The 19184-nt window shown below is 32.0% G+C and overlaps 1 long non-coding RNA gene across 2 annotated transcripts; it reads left to right on the forward strand.

Moving 5' to 3' along the window:
• The first annotated feature begins 3000 nt into the window (after positions 1–3000).
• On the forward strand, positions 3001–18322 carry LOC124354376. 2 transcript variants are annotated; one of them, XR_006921676.1, is made up of 5 exons: positions 3001–3293; positions 6922–7387; positions 9095–9223; positions 9829–9941; positions 17758–18322. It is a non-coding gene; the product is annotated as an uncharacterized LOC124354376 (long non-coding RNA). The 2 variants fall into 2 exon arrangements; XR_006921677.1 differs by lacking the exon at positions 6922–7387 and having other exon boundaries at positions 3011–3293; positions 17758–18318.
• The last annotated feature ends 862 nt before the right edge of the window (positions 18323–19184 follow it).

The following is a 19184-nucleotide window of genomic DNA, read 5'->3' on the forward strand; positions in this document are numbered from 1 at the left end:
GGCTACAGATTTAAATTTCTAAGCCAGAAATGTGAAAGGAACATCACTTAAGAACATCTAACTACATCAGAGAATGACGTCCGCTATTGCTTTGTTACTTCCTCATTAACTAGAACGGAAGTAAAGTTAGATGTTTTAATTAATTAGGTTCGGAATTCCATCTTGTTCAAAAGGAAAACTTATTTCCTTATATTTAGGCCTAATCAAAACACTTTCGTTTTGGTGAAGGGGGGCTGCTTGCTTGTTAAACGAATGTACTACATCGAACTCTAGGTTTGTCAATTTATATATTTAAGTCATGTTTGTTAACAAAGCGCTCTAAGTTGAACCTTTGATTAAATTATCTGTGTAACTAAAATGTAATCAAAGGTTGAATTCGATAATATGAGAGTGTTGTGGTGTCGACAGAATAAACTTTGGGATATGAATATTCAACTGGGATAGCAAATGTGTACTTTAAGACCTTTAACGTTTCTTTTATCTTTATACTCAAATCACATTTCTTACTCAACAAATTATCCTAACATTTTTGAGTAGATGTCCAGCATTCAAGCTATAAGACATAAAATTACTCTATGCAATTATTTGTTACATTTGAAATTAGGACTCAAAAGAAATTAGGCAATACTCAAACGGGTATATTAGGCACAGTACTTAAAGGGAAAAAATAAAAGGCCGTTCCTAGCAGCTGAGTAATTAGTATCTTATCCTATATAACCCCATAGTTACAGGTTTGATTCCCCGTTTGAAATCGGAATTTTTATATGCACACAATTAACAATCCAAGTTTAGCTTGACATAATATCACAACCAGACTAGAACTGAGATCATCAATCTACAAAAATATTGGCGTATATAAGGAGGGGGGCGCTCAGTGGTGTTTATAAAGAATCTCGCATATACGGCACTTCACAAAACAATATATGAAAAAGATTTTAGTCTCTTGTCTCGAGTTGTTCTCGAGTTACTACATTAATTAAAGAACGGGTTTACTTTACTGTACAAAATCGCGTTTATACATGAGGTGAATATGAACGTAAGGCAGATAATTCCTAAGCCATATTTGCTGAGGAAACACAGAGCAACGAAATCGAGCATTGTGGTGAAATAGTACTTACTTTTCTCTTTAAGTTGACATTAGAAGGCTGCGGTGGCTTGGTAAAACATTTGAAATACGAACACCTGCAAATAACTATTCTGTTTTATTATAAATTCACGATATGAAGATCACTCATGCCGACTTTTTACTTTCCCTCTTTCCATTTAGGCAAAGGGTGCTCCATGTTTTTCACATATTTATTGGAGTTAATAATCTGTTGTATTCTTAGAAGGATAACAATCTTTCTCTCTCAAGGAAATGATAATTTTATATATCCCTTAATATACCTACAGAATAGCTTACGCATCTAATATCAATTTCGAATAACATTCAGAGAAGCTACAATATATTGTACAAGGGTATCTTATTATTTTTCTACAGTTATATCTCGTTGTCGTATCTCTAACAATGAAATTTTGCTGATTTGAAGTATTATATCGTTTATACTCATTCTCAGAATTTCTTATAATTTAATGTTAATGATATTGTTGAACTAAACATCAAGACTTATCTGTTTTGATTGTTTGCATCTTGTCATATTTAGTTCAAAATTAGACTCTGTTACAGATTTTCTCTGTAACAAACATCATGTTATCATCCAGCGATTGTTTAATTCAGGATAGAGCATACCTTTATAATGATCGAGGTTTTGTTTGAATGTGAAATGTCTTTTAAATTTTTAAATTTAATCTTCAATTATTGTATTATAGCCTTTGATTATCCAATTACTCAAAGATTAGTATTGGACTAATAAGTAAAATGTCATCAGTTTCTCTGGAATAAGTGTTTTAGATCTTCTCTGGCTAATTGTTATTTTATTTTCAGATTCATACACATTTTGTCTAATTATGTCTAAAGTTTAACTTTGCTAGCAAAGTTTCGAAGTGTTTGGAGATGGAAAAATTAAAAGTTAGTTAAAAAGGTTGTCTTAAGTGAATTAGGTTGTTTATAGCAAGCGTAATAACTTTATGTCTTCAAAAAGTAATGTAGAGTAACACGTCTTGAAAATATTGTACTGTAAAAGCTTATAATAAATATACAAAGGCTCTGATGTAGCTATGTTAATTGATGGGAACGTAATAAACTTCTAAAGATTTTTAAATTTCAACTATTACTCTGAATCTATAACCTTAGGCATAACGCGTATTATCTAATAACGTACTATATGCATTTCACGTTTTAACTCAGGTATGTCGTTAATACAACCTCTTAAAAAAAGATTAAGGAGAAGAAGTGAAGAAATCTAGATAGAAAATGAAGAGGTCTAAACCTAATTAGAAAAAAGTAATGAAGGTAGAATTCCCGGAATTAGGTTTTATCATATATTTCTGTATAAATCCAATTTATAGGTAAGGCCGATAATTTAAAAACTATATTAATACTCTTCCATCCACATCGAAATTAGAAGAAACATTAATATCAAAAGAACTCTTAAACAAAAGTAAGTGTGAACTTTTCCAAGTGGAAACAGAGTAGAAGTTTGAAGTGGATTTTCATTATGAATACCTTTCAGTAGAAGGCTTACCAGCCGCGAGGTAATTAGTCCAAACGCTGTGTAAGACAGAGGCAGATCTCAGGTTTATGCCGCTACAAACGTAATCTAACTTCGTCACTGAGGATCGTACAGGAGTACTTGAGTGTTTTATCATAAGTTTGGTTCTCCTCACTCCAGAGTTCTTTTTTTAGATTAATCAAGACACATTAATGGAACCAAAATTCAGAAAAAGAGTTGTGTAAAAATAAGAAATCTTAGAAACTCATTGTGGTAACAAAGATATTAAAACCATCTACTTAGCCTTTTGTCTCCTATAAAGTTGGTGGAAGATGCTGCATTAACAAATTGTAACAAGTAAATGTGTTGAAAATATCCTTCACAAATAGTATTAATGCGATGGGCTATATTTAAACTTATCTTTCCCTGAATGTAATAGAACATTTTCCCATTGGTTGATTGAAGTTTGCGTCTCTTTTGTTTCCGGTTTCCGTATTCACCTTTACTAATGTTAAAATTCATTCTAAGAGCTCGATATTTTTTAGGAATGTCGCTCTCCTTATAGAGATATTAATCTAATGAATTATTTCAGCACCAAAGTAATGTTGAGTACATTTTTTGCAGACAAGAGGGCTCACCAACTAGAGGGTTATCACAATGACTGCGGTGGACACACTCTGCTACTATCGCCGCTGTCCGAAAGTCAGTACACGACTCGTGTGGCAGTGAATGTGTTAAGCTCGACTTTAATTATGCAATAGTTTGTAAAAGATTTGGCATTTTAACATTTGTGAACACCTAACCATCTTTATACTATCCTAAAGCCTGTGGTTTCTAAAAATTCATTATATCACTTTCAGAGGATTTTATTCTTCAAATGGCATGACCTTTATTACAGGATCATCCAGGTGTAGCTCCATCTACTGTATGTCGTAAAAGCTAGCGGCCTTTATTACCGATTGTGTCTAGATTAACTGGACTGTGAAAGTTACGGATCTTGTCTCTGTTGGCACTGGTGGGTGAGCAATTTCTGTATTTTGTTTGTTTAAATGCTCTGAGGTCGAGATATTCTAGCATCTAGGAGCTTAAGGATTCTGAGCTCTTGATTTCTGGGAATTCCCGAACTTTGGGACCATCCACCCCTGGAAGCGTCCAGCCTTTTGAAGTTCTAGGCTTATAGAAATTGTTATACTTTTATGACCTCTGGAAGCTTCCAAGTTTTTGGCCTATGCGAACTCTTGGCTTCTTCAGGTATTACCTCTGTAACTTCATGACCTCTGGAAGCTTCTACGTTTTTGGCGTATGCGAACTCTTTAGCTTCTGCAGATATTCCCTCTGTAAGTTCATGACCTCTCGAAGTTTAAAGCCTCGGGAAGAACTATGCTATTTTACTGTATAATTGTTTTACAACTTGTAATGATGATCGTAGTTACATTATCATGAGTAAATTGTGTGTGATTTTAAAATATTAATCTTTTTTACTATTTGGAATAGAAATGTTTGTAGAGGTCTCCTTTACATATATATTTAAGGATGGCATTCCAATCTCAATGTACGTCAATAACTTAAACGGATTTATGTGTAATGATGCAGTAACAGAACGATATATTACGGCTAACGGAGCTTAGCAAACACTAACATATATCAATATGTCTACCCCTTCCTAGTGTGTGATCACTCCCCTTTACTCAGCATCATTTCAATGCATTCTAAAGAAACCAAGGAGGAAAGTATACGAGTTTAAATAATTTATTATTCCCATATTCACGGTTTTTAAATTTAAATTAAAAGTTTTAGAGGAGGGTGTAACAATATTTAAAATATGATCTTAATTACATATTTATTATAATCCATTTATCAAAATAAGCAAAATAGGAAAAACAAAAATAACAATAAAACACGATTTTAAGAGCATTTATCGCGTGCAAAATTTGAAAGAGTTGAAAAATATGCTGTAGCCAAGCACTGCATCAAAACAGGACACATATATAACAGGATCAATTAAAAATCTATAATTAATAAAAGAAGTAACAAAACCAACGGACTTAAATGCTGGGAGATACTACACACAAACATAAATAAAGTAAAACTCATAAACAGTGAAGAAGGCCCTATTGAAAATTCAGTCTTTTTTCTTCTCAATTTATTCATAAATTATACTGTAATTATTTTTAATTTTTCATACTGGCTGAAATGTTTCCAAAATTTTTGAATTTGCATATTACACTGTATGGTATTTTTATTGTAATAAAAATAATGTAAACCTTTATTTTTGGAGTTGCCTCGTCCAAAAAAATAAGTAATTTGGAAAATTATAGTATTGTTTACATTTAGTAGTATTTAAAAGTAGAGTTGTGCTTTGTGTACCTACACCTTTGAAGATAGTTGGTTATATCTTATTCAGCTAATAATTTTAATTGTAGAAAACGAAGACAATTATTCCGATTCATCCACAAAACCAACTAAAAATGTGGTGATGAAAGCTCTAAAAACAATGAATCAGAAGTAAGTGTAAATGAAAGTACGACTGATGGAGTAAAAAAGCAAGGCAAAAATAATTGGCTAAACTAAGTTCAAGAGAAGTCTCAAGACAACGTTCTCAAAGATATAGAGATAAGAAAAGAAAAGATAATTTAAACAAGATAGATTATTGTATTCGAAACAATTTAAAAGACTTCTTATACGATCTCTAAAGTGGATTTTAAAATATATATTTTTAGTCAAAACCTCGTTATTTGTTATTTATTGTAAGTTTTTCTATTACAGTAATTAGCTGCAGGGATTAAGTATAAGATTCTAAAGCTCTACAACTTTCCCGATTTTTCAAAAACTTAACAGTTCAAGCGGATTAAATACATGTTTTATTAAATGTTAAGAAGATTTGCTCTCGGGCGCAGCTGTAGAGATCAAAGTTTTAAGGAGAGATACTCTTGGACTTAACTCTTGTACATACCAATGAATACTTTTCAAGAGTTTCGAGTTTTAATGACTTTTAAATTAGTCAGATTTTTCTGCATCCAAAACACTTAATATTCTAAGGTATATAGGTAAGTTAATTGGTTGACATATTTTATTATGTAGATACATAAGACGTACGTCTAAATTGGTTTTGAAAACAGTAAAACAGAGTAAATACATAATTAATTTGTTACAATTTTAAATCCATAACAGTTTATATAAAGGACGTGAGATGTTTTCTCATTGTCATTGCTTGTTTCTATTGATTAAATCTTTACTCTGACATGTCAAAGATAGGGCTTGCAATTTGAAAATTTGAAGTGACTCCGTCTACCCCCTTTACTTTAATAGGTATGGTGAAGATTTTATATCAAATCTCAATCCGTTTGGAATATATCCAGGCGTGTCATGACTTACTTTACACATATATACAGGGTGTAAAGTAAGTTCACTTAATATATACATATATATAAATATATATATATATATATATATATTTATTTATTTATATATATTTTAATTGTATGTATATATTGTCAGTCCTTTAAGTATATGTATGTGTATGCATCACTTCCTTGAAAAGTAAGAAGCAAATTTATGTAAAACATTCAACGAACTTGTTTTAGTAAATTTTGAATTATGTTAGTCAAGCACCCTAGAACTTGCTGGCTTGCCAGTTAAAATTAAAAAGAATTATTACATGGCAGTGGTAGTTTTGTAAAGGTTGACTTGGAAAGCAGTAATCTTAATCTCGAAACTGCAAAGTTCGTGATTGGAACTTAATCTAAGTTTTACATTTATGCTACATTCCTACTGGTTCTTAACTTTACAACAGTTTCTGAGTTAGAGGGATTAAAAATTAGAATAAATGTTTAGTTTTTAACGATACAGTTTATTCTTTATAGTAAAATTGTGCCAATTTTTCAATTAACAATACTACTCATGTATCACAAATAAATTAAAACTTGCTTTCAATGCAATAAAACACCAAGATAAGATTTAAATGAGTAAAGGAAATGTAATTGAGATTACTAACTTTTATATAACACAAGTATGTTGAGACGATATTATAGTGTTATTTGTCGAACGGAAACAATGGAGAATGTTAACCACTTCCACGCGATAACATCGTAGAGTGGTATTTATTAAAAAAACCTGTTCAGAGAAAGTTATAAATAATGGACTGCTTTACAAGTAGGTTATAACACAATAGAGCTAGAGCGAGATATACAGTAGTTGACTGACAGACTGGACTACGAGTTTCCCTGAAAACAATGATAAACGAGACTAAATTAAAGAAATTTTTTGGTAGGAGAGGAGGATGTATACAAAAAAGAGAGGTTATATATTTACATATTATATTTTTTTTCAGCTAAACTCACCGGAGTTGTCTTCATCTGCCACACATCACATTACTAGGATTTCCACCTCTCAATGAAAGGGTTGTCACATATCTGTACAATGTGTAGACACATGAGAGTAACTAGTATACAAAATGGAGAGCAATCAAATTCCAAGAAAATCCAAAACACTTGGTATAGAAGAGAAAGGATAAAGCGGAGGTTTTGAGGACCGACATAAATAAAAAGTTACAGTTATTAAAAACACCCGTATCAAGAAATACAAAAGGGATTTGCGGCACGATGTACTGCAAGCAAACGCGAACCGTTGTGGGAGAGAGGGAGGTAAAAGCTACGAAACTTGACAAAGTGACCGGCCTATATAACCATTACGAACTCAGAAGCAGATGAGTGCTTCAGAAAGAAGTCAGTGTCGATCGAGCGGCAGGGGACACTACCTACCGGCTACATCGCGTGCTTTACGCGAACCGACGAGTAGTAAGTAATACGATATATGACTATTAATATTCAGTCAGCGAATTTAAAACAAACTTATATTAACATGAATTAGCGGAACGAGTTAAAAAAGTAAAGTAGCTAAAGCAAATAATGCGTTACTGTAAATATTTCACAACATACTGTTTTTGTCACAACAACAAAAAAATCATGACCAAATATCAAGGGATCCTCTTCTCAACCGATTTTTAATGATTTATTAATTATTCATGAAGAACATGCAATTATACAAATAAAGGCATACATTCATGACTTTTGTTAATAATGGGATTTTGATATTTAAAAGGACTATTTATTCTTCCTGCGCTGGCCCGACGTTTTAGTAACCTTATACTGGCCGTTGGACACGGCTCTCACACTTGGCGGTTCTGCCGGAACGCCTCTATCGTAAACATTCCCGAAAGGTAGCTTCAAAAAAAAAGTAGCCCAGTTTGTTTGCGGTTTCTGCTACATTAATAAATGCTGTTCCTTTCCATTGGGTCTTTAATTCTTCTGGAATGTTTTACTAAACATTTATATAACTAAAAATGCGTAAAAACACTTTCAATTATAGACCGATGTATAAGTATTCTTACCTACTTTTTGTATAAATAAAAATCATAATCCTGCAATATAATATTGTTTTAATTTTTTTTCTCCTCAAACCAAATTTACGTCATTAAATTTTGTTCGACAAGTTCAAAACTTTTTTCCTCACTATAGCCTACTATTACTAAAATGTCAATATTTAATGCGTATTTTTTTAACAATTGAAATTTATTCAGATTTTCTAATGGAAAAGAATGGTTGCAAGCTCTGTGTATGAGATGTTTAGTAAATAAAGAATGAGTGTGGATGACCTGTACATTCAGGTAGACTGATCTTTAGAAAGGGTCACTGATCTTGGAAAATTAGAGGCGTAAGGTTCAGTCTAGGCTGCGACCCATGTATATAATGGTATTGTTGTTTTATATATATATATATATATATATATATATATATATATATATATATATATATATATATATGTTCGCAAACGTTACACGTACACATCTATATAGCACGACGCAATTCAAGATTATAGATTATGCCTAGATCAGGTGGCTAACAGTTCTACATACAATTATGGACTATCCTTAGTTCAAAGAAACCAATATTGAAACAAGAGTGTGCAGCGGTAATGAACGTTGTTATTATAGCCTCTTACCAAAAGGAATTTCTAATAACAAGCGACGGAGGTAATAACCGTTAGCCACTTTAACCTTCTTGAATTGTTCATTGAGACGATATTACAGACTTTAGGCGTAAACTTTATCTGGCTTATTGGTTTTCTCATATCAATGAATTCGAAATAGGTGACGTGCTTTCGAATATTATTCTGGTGCGTTTATCTTGTACTACTATTCTGATTACTTATCCGATTGACTTAGTTAACGGTTTGTAAATTTTTAGATATCAAGTGAAACATTTTTTTTTATTAATGAACAAACAACTTTACATAATAACAAATGACTGTTATACTGTAATAATGTTATACTTAATTTATACATTTACTATTTTTAATAGTTTAGCTACTTTATTTCACAAAGTTTAAGGATAAAATAGTACTGCAGTTTTATAAATAATAATTTTAACTCAAAACTATCACTGTGTCTTTCTGAGTTCATTTGTCGTCTATAGAAGACATAAAACACCATTTTTGTTTTATAGGGTTTAAGAAAGTTTTGGCTGCACCTACCAGACCATCTTCCAGTCGTATATTTTGTTTATTTGCCATTTACTGCATAGCTTCAAAGATGGCGGACCCACCTCGATCACGTTTTGCTTGTTCTCATTTGCGTAAGTAATTCTTTATGGTTTAATGTTACAGTGAAACATAATTCAATATTTTTTTTAGGTATCTTGAGTACATTTAGGATACATACATGTATTAGCTGTCGAATAATTGTAATTGAGTTTTGTTCTGTAAGCCTATGAACTTTTATGTCACCTCCAAAAGACATTTCGATTCAGAGATGCTATTTCATTTTCATTGTGGAAATATGTTACAAAGTCATATACTTCATGAAGGAAATTGCTAGCTTAAATTGTGGACCAGCAGCTATAAATATAAAATAGAATAGAAACATTTTTTTATTTCCAAAAACATATGCACCAAGATATTATATTTATTTACAGTTGATCAATAGTAAATTACCCTTTTACTATACTTACTAAGTGGCGATAAATTAAAACAATTTAATTTTAAGTACAATAGTTGGATAAATATTATTTATATAATTTAAGTATGAGTTATTAAAATATGTATTACAGATTAACATAATATATTCTACAATGGAAATTAGCCTACATGGGCAAGCAGACTGTGCGTAGGCTATAGTGGTAAATAGAGTAATAAAATAGCTAGGTTATAACTTGTTAACAAAGTACTCTATTTTTTATAGCATAACATCCTTAGAGAGTCGTCCTCGATTCGTGGCGTCCCTGAGGGAGCACTATCTCGGGCGGGCGGTTAAGGCGGGATCGGCGTAGGTCTCTTCCCTGCAGTTGCATTTGCGTGAGTAATATGTGTGTTTTTAATATGATGTAATATACGTGTATATTGTGATTATTTTGTGTGTGAGTCCGTGTTTATGAATGTGTTTATATAAATGTTTTATCTTTATAAAGTTTTTTTCTTTATATTCCTCAATAAAGTTATACTTTTAATATTTAATATTGAAAATATTTAGAGTAAAATAGTTAGTTTTATTATTGTTTAAAATAAAGAATTTCTTTACTTTAGTCTTTATATGAGGTTAAATTATAGAAAGGGGAAATAAAGAAATATTTTATTTTGTTAGTAAATTGTAAATAAATGTCGCTTAAAATATCAAAATAGCTGCCACGGGGTGAAACATTCGAAAAGGTATGAATGAGAAGTGAATAATATAACGTAGCTATAGTCGGCTTAATGTGGAAGTTGAGTTTATGGAAAAAATATCAGCTTGTTTGAAAATATAATGAACAACGCCTGTGATAAAATATGTTTAAACTACGTGTTTGAACTATGTGTATATTCTTATTTTTGTAGTTTCCTTTATACAAAAATATTTTATAAACGTTCCTGCATTTTATAAGTGAAAGGGATCAGAAAATATATTTTGCTGAGGAATAGGGTTTTACTAGAAATATGAATAAAAACGCGGTATGATTTTTGTCAGATGTGAGATCTGAAAAGTACGCAAATGACAAGGTGAAGTGAAATCTCCTCCAATATCGATTCTCCACCTCTCAATAGTCAGATGTTAACTCTCTTATATGCTGTACCTCTCACACTTTGTAGTTTTATTCATATTATCTCAGATTCAAATAAATCCGAGAAACGAAGTAAAATATCCTTATTGAGAAAAAATAATTGTTAAGGTATTTTACAATATCCATACTAATCACACTAAATTACTATTTACACAGATTTCTAAATGTAGTTAATTTGTTCGAATATAGCAAACTGTTACTCGTTTGATACCTTAGTCATAGGTTTCGCTTCTCATATTGTATGTATTTTTAAGCTTGGTTTGTTTCATTTTTAATTTGTTTAGACTGTATACACATTTTAATTGTATCCACTTTCAGTATTTTTATATTAGAGTAAAATTTATATTAAGTATTACATGAACTCATATATCACGGCTGCATCTAGTTTCTACACATGATGGATCCACATGTTTCATTTCGCCATAGATAGTAATTTAAATTATGATTCTTATTTTGTGCGATCCGGAAGGTAGACACTACCAACATTTGAAAAAACCATCAGTACATTAGAACCGCGCCCAAATTATGGCAATGGTATCGAGCTGACCTTATATATCACGTGATATTTTAAAATCATTAACTAAGCATGTACACTTAGTACACAATCAAGTACACGAAAGGCCATTTATACTCGTGACACTAGCCACAGCAGAGAGAGCTGGTACACCAACAATCGGTTGCTTAATGTTAGAAACTCTGACAGTTTAAATTATGGTCTTTAATTTACTCATGTCCGATCCAACACAAACAACTCCTGAAACTACGTACGCAGTAGTTTTTAACTAGCGTAACGAAAGAATATTATGTTTTTGTAGTACTCGTTCACCCTGTAATATTCTTAACTCAATTACAATATTCTAGGAGCTGACAGTCAATTTTAATTTTATAACTACGCAACTTATTTTTCATCAAATCACCAGAGGAATTTTCTCTATGAAAGACATCGATCGTATTCTTCGTTATTTGTGGTAGGGATCGAAATGGGAGAGTATCCACAATGTTAAAAATGACAAAAATTACTTTTCTTAGGTAATTTGTTTTAGCTTGATATATTAAAACGAACTGTCAGATTCATTCGTGATGTTTATACCAGCGTCTAAACACTAGGTAGACTAATATTTGCCAATTTTACCGAAAAATGTAGTCTTTGTCAGGTTGGCTGACGCTTATTTAAATTACATTTTCGAGGTTAATGATTCGTTTTAAGTGTATAAAAATAATAAAAACGTTATCAAATAAAAACAATGAACGTTTTATTTTTCGACCGTGTATCGTGGGTGACGATCAATTTCTTTCTTGGTAAACGTTTCTGCAATGCAAGTTGGCTTCTGGCCTATAAATTACGTAACTAAGTTGTAAATATCTGTGCGTGTAGATTATTGTAAACAGACATTGTCTTGAGTGTTAGTAAGCTATTTTACAAAAAGCGCAGCCTAGTGGATACAGTGGTTATAAGTCGCTGAGACACGCTACGTAGAGCCTGGTCGTTTCTTGGATGGGTTACCGCTAAGTGGTTCTGACTTTGTAATCAGCCCACCTAAAAAGTTGTTCGAAAGTCGCCTTTAAGCTCTATGTTAGTTTTATAGAGGGCTAGAGCCATAATTTTGTATGGTTAAATAAGACATTCTATAATTTTAACTGTAAACAAAACGTACCCACGTATCTGCGTATCATCATGATTACACTCGTACTCGCATAAACGTCATACAAGCCAATGACATAACGGTTTATATTTTCATAACAACTTTATTAAAAGGTTCTAATATAATTATAAGCTTTTTGAAAAGAAATTTTAGAGCAATTTTGGAGATAAAAAATTAATATTTCATGTAAAAAATGTTAAACCGAGAACAGTTATTCAGTATCTCTGGGAGTATATGCTCAGAACCCTAGGGTCAGGAACATTATCCCCATTTTCTTTTTTTAAGCAAGTCTCATGGATGGATATATATATATATATATATATATATATATATATATATATATATATATATATATATATATATATATATTATCCATGTGTGATTAAAACGCATATGTGACAGATACGGCCAAATACAAAATAATTGAATATGGATCTGATACGAAATTGGCATAAATGGAGGAAACGTTAGCTAAGAAAAGCTGTACATTGTTTTTTGGAACCAACAGTTTCAAGCTACAGGATATGGTATAATGATTTTACTATATTATAAGATCTTATAGATTATAGAATAATTATACTGAAATTGCTTTGAACATTTTTGAATATTCTACACAGACTAAACTATGAAGTGTAGTGTTTGCCTTTGGGTTGCTACGATTGCCATGATCAAATTTTAATAAGTGAATTGCGATATCTAAGTTTTAATTATAAGGTTATTCAATTCATGTTCTGTTTTGGAGTAATATTGTTCTTTGCAATTCAATTTTGTATTAGAGTTCCAAAATGGGTGACTAAATTAATGCGCTGGGGAAAATAATTTACAACAAATATATTTAATAATTTAAGTTATTACAGTAACTAATTTAAATTACTTGGCATGCATTGCGATGTCTAATAGTTAATCACTACAGAAATATTACTTTACTGCTTTTGATCAAATATATAAACATATTATACATTACCAAAGATAACAGGAAGAAATCCTTACTATGTAAGAAATTACTCTAAGAAAGTTTAATTTAAAAAAAGAGATTTAGTAGGGATTTAAGAGTGAGCCCACAATAGGAAATCAGACACAAGATGGGTGGGACTTGCTGAATTCTTCCACGTCTTGACTTTAATTTGTTACCAATTGAGTGGGTAAACATGTATCCTAATATTTGCTTGCACATAATGGAGGTTCATTTCCGGTGGTTTACTTTGTGAGATTAAAAAATGTGCTCTATTTTTTTCATAATGTACAAGTGTTCGAACGGTGAAGGAGACGTGATTTTTATGGTTCTATTTTAATATATTATAACAACATTCCCAGGAGGCAATTCTTCTAGATTGTTTATACTTTCCAGGTGAAGCTACACTGGATACAGTAAAACTGATGTGTTACTTATATATGGGCAACCCTATAGCATATTACAACGGCAAACCATAAGTTTAAGATATTGGGGCTATAGGTGGATTTGTTGGAGTGTGTGGAACTCCCTTGATGTTAATGACTGATGCTAGGCTGGATAACTATAAAAACTGGAATAGAGCTGGTCGTTCCATCTTGTAAGGTGACATGACTGATGTACGAGTATACCCATAACAATAATAACTATGTATTATGTATAGTGCATAACGATGTATGCACTATCCCTCCTCATGAAAACTCACTAGGAGGAGGCCCCTATATCCGGCCTTACCAATCCTAAATATCTCGTCACTCCTAAAACATGCGCAAATTTCCTTTAAGTAAAAAGTGCAACGAGAGATTTCTCAGCTTCTGCCCATAAGTGGAAAAAATCTTAATCCTTCTCAAATTTTTAACAGTATACGTCATTTTTAACAGTTCTACAGGGCCATCACCGACTATCTCATGTCTACTAAATAAAATTGACAAGTTGATTGTCTTGAAAATCATGATAATGAAACGTTAATTTATTATTCTTTTACTGAAAGTAAAAGTGCAAAGTACCAGGGAATTCTCCAATAACACATTTAAAATTGGGAAGACATTGTAATAATAATTTTAAAAATGCAAATACATTCCCCAATAAAACAATTTACAAATAGCAGAACTTTTGTGTCCAAGCTTCCGTAACTAAACACTAAAAAATAAAATTAACAGAAATTTTGTATTCAATGTTATTATAATATATTTATTTGTTTTATGCAACACTAACAAATTGTTAAATGTAGTTATAATAGCATCTTGATTACTCCACTAATCGTTGGTGCAGCCAATCCCTTGGATAATACAGTTTTTAATGTTTGAAACGCTGATCTGGACCACAAATAGGTGGACTAATAGATCTAGGGAACATGGAAAAAATTATGCTACTGTACATTTTGTAAACGTGAAGAGTCCTTCTTCCCATTTCAAAAATTCTTAATCATTTAGCATAGTCTTTTTGACACACCCTCTATAAAGAGGTAAATGCATGACTTCAGTGGTTGTATTCTGATGAAATAAACTAAAGTTTCTATTTAAAGAGTATCACCAATTTAATTCAGTATCGTGTGCATAGTAAAATGTTCTTTTATAGTTATAACTTATGTGTTCCCATTTAACAAACAAAAATTATACATTCTAGTGTTATAATGTGTTAGAACTTGTAAAGGACAAAAGGAAGTTATCGAGTCGGGCGTTAAAGTTTAACTTATAGTTACTTCACGAAGTTGATATCTTTTCATTCTCCTCGACTGATTCTCAATATCATTTTCCTCAAAACTTACTCATTTACCAGAATGGTCAATAGCTTAGTGTACATTTTTTAATTTCATTTTCATCACATTTGCTTAACTTTTGAGTTTTATCCTCTTTTTTGTATGATAATTGATTTATTTATTAAGGCACGCTGATTCCCCATTTTTCTAAACAGTCATGTTGGGTGTAGATATTTAAGTATTGGAACATATAATAAACTAAATATGTGTATAAATATACGAGTATATATTGCTAAGATATAAACAAGGGACAAAACTGTACACACACAGGCCTACGAACAATATAAAATTAGGCAACATCATTTTTACACGAGGTTGAAATTAATATTTCGACAAATATGGTTTGTGTTTAAACATATTTAAAATGCCTACTTTTGAATAAATCGAATAAAATACAAATTTGAAAATATTGGAGTTTGTACTTTTTTTAAAGAAAGAACTGCATTAATTTTTAATGTTTAGTGACTAATGATGTGTATTATCTCCTGTAACTAGGAATACATATTAGGATCTTAAACATCTACACTAGATGAACGTAACATTTAGTGACTCTAGTTAATAGATACGTTACTTTGTAGGAGAACGTGCTTATTCTTAATGAGACTTTCAGTTAATTGAGGCTTGATTTATTCCGTAATGATGTACTGAAATGTTTCTTGGTATCCACAAATAAATAATAGTTATAGCTAGAAAGTAAAGCTCGGCAACATATTCCATCTCGTCGCTCTTTGCATTGTTTAAAACTCCTCTGGAAGAATCCTGGTACAAGTAGAGATGTTTCCATCTGTGGGGTAATCCAAGCTTATCTGAGAAGCGTTATCCTTTGGACTCTTTCCTATCCTACTGTTTTACTACATATTCCACATTACTTTCAATACAAAATGTCATCCAAAAGTTACTATGTATTCCTAGCATATATAGTAAAATCAGCTAGCAAATAGCACTTATTCCCTCTCGTTGCTCTCTGCCGTTATTCTAAGAATTACCAGAAGAACGTTGTTTGAAACCCTGATGTAACCTGGCAAACTACCTAGAGCAAAAATGAGCTATAAAATGGTGATTATCATATGGTGTGATTTGGAAAGTTCCAATCTCAGCGTTCAAACCTTCAATGCTCCAGGTGGATTTTACATTGGATCTAACAGAGATGAGACTCGGACGGTTACTCTAAACAAAAGACTAAACTTCTTGTTGCTCCACATCACGTCTAAAAGAACTTCACCATTATCTGGAACACTGATGCAGACTAGGAAGCTTCTCACAAAAACTCTGAGGTAACATACGGTGATTTAGAAAGGTAAAATCTCCGTAATAAATCCTGTCTCAATGCTCCAACAGACACATTACTCGGACCATAACTATTAACAACGATATATTCCCTAGATCATATCTGAAAGATTATGATCATTCGAAGACTGCTACATCTCCATGCTATGCTTAATGTTTAGGACTCATAGAAGAGCACTATCTGGAAATGTAATATCTGATATATCTTAGAATGGTCAGGATAATTCCATCTCCACATTTAATCCTTGCTCGTTACTCCTCTAATACTTTTGATATTGCCTCTAATATGAGTGTCACTCGAACCATTACTATGGTCACAGGTATGTTTCCTATCATCTGTGATGTTGTGGGCATTGGAATAAAACTAAATCTTGGCATCATATTCCGTCTCATTTCTCAAAGTCATCTTTCAAAGGAAACATTTAAAAAAGTAGAGAATCTCTTGTTTATTAAAGATTAAGGAGAAGTTAGGGATAAGAAGCCCCCTCTAACAGAACTTGAGGTACACCTACAGGAGTTTTTTCTGATGTAGACTAAAAATACTTTCCACATTACTGTGAGATAACTTATAGTGGTTTCGAAATGTATAACTCTGCATTCAATCCTGTGGCGTTACTTTGGTACTTTTTTATATATTTCCTCCAATAAAGACGTAATTCCAAACCCAAACACGAAAAGTGACGTTTCCTATAAATTCTGAGGCAACTCTTAGTAGTTGTAAAAAAACTTCATTCCCGCCAATTGCTTTATCTGGTTTCTCCATATGGTTTTATATGTAATTTTAACTTCCAAAGTTATATCGTGGTCAGATACTTATCAAATATATAAAAACCTTAAGTGAGAGAGCTCTTTCATTTTAAAAAAAATCATCCAAATCGGTTATATGTATTTTCAATTCCATTTACAAATATCATTAGGTCTAACTCGATGTTTAGAATTACAGTTCCTATAAATATATCATAAAAAGATATTTATTTGTTTTAAAACTGAATTCATGTATTTATAAATAACATTTACAATTCAAATTAGTTCAAAGTTTTTATAAGGGGCAGATGAGGATTAAGTTTGATTATCTCCGTAGTTGCTCTTAATCCAATAACAAATTCAAGCACATGGATTCTGATGACGTAAGGGTTTAGGGATATCTAGCACTGCTATAAATTTGAACTGGTGGTTTATGACTGTGGTAGAAACTGAGATGTTATAAGCCATAAACTGAGGCATGACTCGAGACGCTGCGTTCACACTTCTCTAATACATACACAGAGCTTAATTGATTCGGTTTAATATGTAAAGTACAACATATTATATTCCCAACTAAACGAACCTTGAAATTCCACAAATACTTTTCTAGTCCGACATCAAAATTAAACTAAGAGTTACTTTACGAAATTTAATGTCTTTTTTATTTAGTATTTTTCTTTCAAATGTTTTCTAGCTTGCGGGCTCTAGCAATATCAGGAAATGGTAACCGCGGAGTTTCGGCCTTGTTCCGCAGGGGGTCGCTTCAACGTCAGAGCGCCTTCCAGCGGTACTACGACATATAATTACGCTGCGGCTTGCTGGATCTCTCCGCCATACTACACGACGCACTCAGTTACATGTAAGCCAACCCTGATTTTGCTTGCATATACCTGCTTTTTGCCTTAATTTTCGAGCCACTATCGATGCGATTAGTAAATAATATTCAGTGCGTAAATTGCTATTAGAAACAATATTTTATATCGGAAATAACACACACAGAATAACTCCGTATACGAGAATATTCAAACATCTTTTTGCAATTTGGGGAAAGAGTGTTTAATTTTTATTTATTTATTGTTTCTTTTTGAGGCCGCTGGGTCACTTGATACTGGCACGTTACTTTCTTAATTTCGAGCTCGTTTAAAAATAAACAATAAAAATAGCCGGTTTTTATTTTTTGCAATAGTTTATTGTACTTGTAAAATGTTTATGTTATAATCATAAAAACGTCCTTATCTAATAAAGAAAAATAATGAAACATCGTTTTAGAATTAATGCAACAATAACTGATGAAACTATAGACGCTGCAAGTACTTTTTAGGCCTAAGATGCAGTGCAGTTAATAGTGATATTTTAAGTGACATAACAGCTAATACAACGCAGGCAGTAACTGCCAAATGATAAGTGATGAGACTGATGAATATTGTTACTGCAGACTTTACTAAAAGAATTGTATGGTAAAACTTTAAAGAGGCAATTAGCATCAGTCCCTTTAAGCCACTTTGCACCTTCATAGGTATTTAACTGTTACCTGCGGCTTCGCTCGTACTTTTCAAAATTGATGTCCTTATTGGCGTACTGCTTATTACAAACACTTATGATGTTTTTGAGACCTATGAAATGTGTAAACCATAACTACGCAAACATCAGGTACACATCAGTGTTCATACTTAACAGGAACAGAGTTTAACACGACTCCTTTATCACGTTTTGCACGTGTAGCAGCATTTCTGTTTCGAAATAATTACATTTAAAATTACACAGCCAAGATTGCCTTGTTAATACGGTTAAGAAAATACAAGTACATAGGTCTCGTAAACCTACTTCTTTCAAATAGCTTGTACTACCAGCCTTTGTCATATATTTCGTTTCTAAGATATACACATCAGCACAGACGAGTTTGTCTTATAGTCCCGACGAACAAAATACATATAAATAATTAGGACTGGGAAGCCTACTGCGATTTAAGGGAATTCCTTTTTACTTCCACTATAAGTAAAAATCCTTACTAAATTCAGGCACAATTTTAAAATATTCGTTAATACAGTTATGATTTATAGAAATCTTGTTGTTTCTCATTCTAGTCTGGAAACGAATAGACCGTTGAGGATTTGTAATGTC

This window comes from Homalodisca vitripennis, chromosome 2, assembly GCF_021130785.1.
Source record: "Homalodisca vitripennis isolate AUS2020 chromosome 2, UT_GWSS_2.1, whole genome shotgun sequence".
NCBI lineage: Eukaryota > Metazoa > Arthropoda > Insecta > Hemiptera > Cicadellidae > Homalodisca > Homalodisca vitripennis.